This window comes from Condylura cristata, unplaced genomic scaffold (assembly GCF_000260355.1).
Source record: "Condylura cristata isolate star-nosed mole 26May11 unplaced genomic scaffold, ConCri1.0 scaffold00033, whole genome shotgun sequence".
NCBI classification, from domain to species: domain Eukaryota; kingdom Metazoa; phylum Chordata; class Mammalia; order Eulipotyphla; family Talpidae; genus Condylura; species Condylura cristata.
The window spans coordinates 17901088-17905876 of NW_004567134.1; the positions used below are offsets into that span (position 1 = coordinate 17901088).

A 4789-nucleotide genomic window follows, 5' to 3' on the forward strand; every position below is an offset into this window, starting at 1 on the left:
GCCCGGCCACTGAACGGGCCTCACCTCGCCCCGGGCCCGGCCACTGAACGGGCCTCACCTCGCCCCGGGCCCGGCCACTGAACGGGCCTCACCTCGCCCCGGGCCCGGCCACTGAACGGGCCTCACCTCTCATTCCGGAATGCAGGCCAGCAGGGTTCGAGGTGGACGCTCCACCCCTCCCGGCCCAAAGCAAACTCAAAAGAGCAAAAGTTTCCTTTAAGAACAGTCTCTGGAGGGGGGAGGGGACTGCACGGGACTATGGTGATGGCACACGGGTGACTCGGCAATGGGAAACCCACGGGGGTGACAATTGAGATGAAAAAAAAAATGTACAAATGATGTAAAAATAAGCTATTATATTATTAAAAAAAAAAAAAAAAACAGCTTCTGGAAACCCTGGGAAGCAGTGGAGTCAGAGAGAGCAGAACTTGAGGGTCCCCGAGGGCGGGCGTCGGGGTGCAGACACCCCTCTGCCCCTCAGCCTCGCCGTCCTCAGGCCTCAGCAAGAGAGGCCTCGCGTGGGTGGACCCTGAGGCCAGGCGGTAACCCCCAGCCAGGAGGTTCCTGTGGGGGGAGACGAAGTTCCCATTTTTCTCTCCCAGAATTGAGCTTGGGGGCTGCTGGCAGGTGGGGCACAGCCAGCTTCCGCCTCAGCCAATGGCTGCCTTTGCGGCGCCAGGTGACGTGGCTGCGCCCTGGACACAGGCTGGTGCCATCCTTGGGCCATTGGCCAAAAGAAAAGCCCTGTGTTCTGGCAAGGACAGAGGACGGAGGCCGGCCGGTGGGACCTGTGTCTTCTGGGCCAGCCACAGTGCCCAGCCTGGGGCTGCAGGACACTCCCGGGGGCGGGGGCACAGCCCCCACCACCAGCCTGGACACCGTGGTCACGAAGCAAGCTGCGGGCGTGGGCAAGCGGGCAGGCCCGACTGTGGGGCCAGCTGGGCAGTCACCGAGGTGGGTCTGCGAGAAAACACCCTTTAAACACCGCCCCCCCAGCTGAAGTTCAAGTCCAGGCCTCGGGTGTCCTGGAGTTTGGCCCAGCGCGGCTTCCCCGCGTGTGACTCGGCACGGAGCGCCCGAGACTCGGGGAGCTGAGGGACTAAGACTGCGAGGGGAAGCCGAGGCCTCGCCAAAGGCAGGCCGACACAGGGAGCCCAGGCCGCCGGTCCCGACAGGACCCAGCCCGACAGCTAAAAGCGGGGCGCTCACAGTTTGCTAAGATGAATGTTTATGCCAAGGGAGGAGAGGCCGCGCTGCCTCAGGGATCCCCCAAGGGGAGCGTGGCCGGGTCACCCTCGCTGGCCAGCCTGTGCCAGGGACACCCGGGCGGGGATCTGTAAACACCCAGGACGCCCGTCTCCAGTCCTCCCTCTCTGCTCCCTTAAAAAGTGCCCACTCACCATCTGCTAGGTAAATTTCCCGAAACACAGTGAGCGTGGAGGCAGAGATTGTTACAGACTATTCCAAATGGCGCTGACACCTATATTTATGACATTTCAAAAGAGCAGGTTAGAGTCGCTTTGGGGGGGACCCCACCCTGTAAGGGCACATCGCCCAGGTGCCCCGTTCCACGTGACGCCGTAAGGTGCCGCGAGAGCCAGAGGTGAGGTGGCCCCTGAAGTGCAGCTCCCGACGCCGGAGATCCCTCTGCGCCTCGGTGACCACAGGGACACGCTATGAGGCGCGCTGCACTCTGGTTGCCGCCGGCGAGGCTCCAGGAGGGTGGGCCTGCCCTCCTCTCCCGCCTAGTGGCGTTGGGGGGCCCAGGCCACCGAAACGGGCACCGTCCACCAGGCCACGCCAGCACGCGCGACAGCTCTCGGCCTCAGCAGGTGGCCACAGGGGTTTAACCCCGGAGCGCCCACTCGCTCTCCCGCGGGCAGGGAGCCTGGGCGCAAGGGCCCATCTGCCACGCCGCCCCGTCTGCCGAGCCCACAGAGCAGCGCTGGGGAGGTTCTGCGGCGGACACCGGTTGCATAAGCTCCCCTCCGTGAGCCCTCCCTGCTCGGTGACTCTTTCTTAAATGTTACTCATCGTCCATCATTTACATTCAATCTTTGCATTAGGAGAGCATGATTCCACACAGGCCCAGAACAAATCTCCAGAAATTCCTCCCTGCTGCTTCTCGGAGGCTGCAAATGCATTGCAGGGCGACTGCAGTGACTTAATCCTACTTGGCAGAGCCCCGGCCACACACTAATTTCATTAGCCTCAAATTCCTGGATCTGAAGAGCCACTGGCTGTGCCTCCTCTGACATCTCACTTCTCCCTGCCCCAGGGTGGAAGCAGGGAGAGGCGGCCCTGGGCTCCCACGGGCACAGGCTCAGACGCCGAGGGCCCTTCCTGCTGCCGGCCCTGAATTTCGGCGAAGAGCGTCCTCGCAGCCGCCGGGCAGCCGCCGGCCGCACGGTCGCTCCCAGAACCGTCTCAGGACTCCCTCCTGCCCGCGCCAGCCCGGTTTATCATCATCGCTAAGCAGTCCCTGCAAGCCAGCTCATCGTAAATGTGTGCCTCAAGTGACAGGCTTGGCATCAGCCCCACAGCCACCCACAGGGAGGTGGAAAAGAAAGCTCACACCCCCGGGGAGCCGGCAGTCATGGCGTGGAGGAGCTGGGCTCACACAGGGCCCTCTCAACTGCGCTGGACCCTGCCATCCCAGGAGGACGCCCCCCCCCCCCCCCCGTTCTTCCCTCCCTAACCCACGGCGCCTTCGAACTAGAACGACACCGGCCGCCGCCTCTGTTGCCTCTGCCGGCCTGCAGGCCCCTCCCGGAGGCTGGGGAGCGGCTGGCCGGCCAGGAGCTTCTGGGGTTCCAGGCGAGAAGCACCCCGGGAGGGACGGTCAGGGACAGGTCTGCTTGTCCAGCCGGGCGGGCGCCCGCCGGCTTGCAGCGTCAGCCACAAGTTGGCACACCCCTCCTCCACCAGCCTCTTCTCAGCAAACGCAGGTGAAAGCCAGGGCCTCCAGCTCCCTCAGCTGTTCACTCCGACATGAATAGCTGCAATTTGCAAATTAGCGGAAAATGACAGTGTTTCTCTGAATGGTTCTGGTCCCAGCCCACACCGCCACCGCTGGCGTTCGGCTCCTCTCCTTCCCAGCCCCGGGGAGCTGCTCCGTCCTCACAGGCCTCGGGCTCACACCCCGGAGAGGCTGGGTCCCCGGGGAGCCTCTCCCCTGAGGCCACCACCCCGACACGGAACACTGCACCCTTTCAGGCAGCCGGGCCCTCTGCAGTGCTGCGGCCTCTGAGCCGAGACACAAAAGGCAGCGGCATCCTGTCGAAGGAGCCTTCCAGCCCAGGGCTCCGGCAAAGGCAGTGAGTGGCCGAGAGGAGCTGGGGTGCGCTCTGGGCCCCCTTGCCCTGGGCAGCAGCAGGGCTCCGGGCGGGCCGGCTCGCAGCTCCTGAGGGAGCCCCCTGGGCTGTGCTTGCAATGCCCCAGGCTCGGAGGGAAGCCCCCTCTGGGTCGGAGCACACCTGGGCGCTGGGGATGGTCCACGCAGGCAGGGCAGGTGCCCAGAGGCCATCTGCACCTTGGACCCACACCCCAGCCCCTGACTCCCTGCTCTGGCACAGACCAAACTTCACACTCCCACAAGCTGCCGTGGCCACAGCGAGTCTAAGAGCCTCCCAGAAAGCAGCGCCCTCCGGAGAAGCACGGAGAGGAGTCGCTCTGTGGGGCCAGGCGAGGGCCGGCGAGCCTGGAACATCTGGGGAAGGACTTGCAGGGTCTGGGTCCACCCGCAGGGAGAGAAGCGCAGGGAGAGCCCGGGCCTGGCGAGCGGGGCCAAAACTTGGAGCTGGGAATGAGAGGCTGATGCTGGCAGGCTAGGGGACAGCATGGAGAAAGAGACGGCAAAGGCTCACTCGGGAGAAATAAGAAGGGAAGCCCCGGCCACGCCGACCCCAAAACTCTCTTTCCAAACCCAAAAGCATCCGCGTGAAGCCCCATGAGCGCAGAGCCCGCGGGCAGCGGCCGCCCGCGTGGCCAGCTCTGCAGAGGAGCCGCGATCGCGCTCCGTGGGCGCCCTCGCCCCTCGCCTCCCGCGTCGCGTCGGCGGCAGCAGCGCCGGGCGCTGCCTCGGCCCCCGCCTGCCACCCTGCGGACAGCCTGGCTCAGCGACACGCGTCCCGGGGCAGAAGCCGCGTCCGAGGTCGTGGGAGAGGATGGGCGGAGGGGGGAGGCGGCGGGAGGCGATCCGGTTCCAGTCAGCATGAGCTCATCCGGCTCCAGCCGCTGGGCTGGCGGTTGGGCTCCTGCCCCGGCGGCTGCAAATGCAGTTCAGGGGGTGCAGATGACAGCCCTGAGAGGCCCCTGGGGGGCCGCACCGCGCTCCCCACTCGGGCAGCGCCCCGCGCCTGCCCCGCGCCGCCCTCTCGGGGACAGGCTACAGGTCCAGGTCGGGAGTCCACGGGGACAGCGGGCCGCTCGCTGCCACCTGGGGTGAAGACCCGGCCGGCTCCAGAAGCGCCCCCGAGCCCTTGTGGAAATTTTCCCGGGGAGCCGCGGCTGGCTGGCGGGGGCTGGGGCTGGGAAGCGGGGAGTTGGGAGAAGCCCAGTTTCCGGGCGTCTTCTCGTTTTTCATTTTGCAGGCGCCCGGCCGGCTCTCCCGGGAAGAGCCCGGCACTTTCGCCAGCCGTCGCGGACCATATTTCACTCTAATGCGCGCCCATTTAAATCATCGCCTTGTTTTTCGCAGATTGCTTCTTGTAAATGGGGCCATAAATCCAGAACGCCGCGCCGGGAGCGGGGCGCCGAGAGGGGAGGCCAGGGAGGGGGCGCGCCGGGC

The 4789-nt window shown here is 65.7% G+C and overlaps 1 protein-coding gene across 7 annotated transcripts in view; it reads right to left on the reverse strand.

The window, feature by feature from the left end:
- Positions 1–4789, reverse strand: part of GRM7 (glutamate receptor, metabotropic 7) — a 464393-nt gene that overhangs the window by 458908 nt on the left and 696 nt on the right. The gene's annotated exons all lie outside the window — the stretch shown is intronic.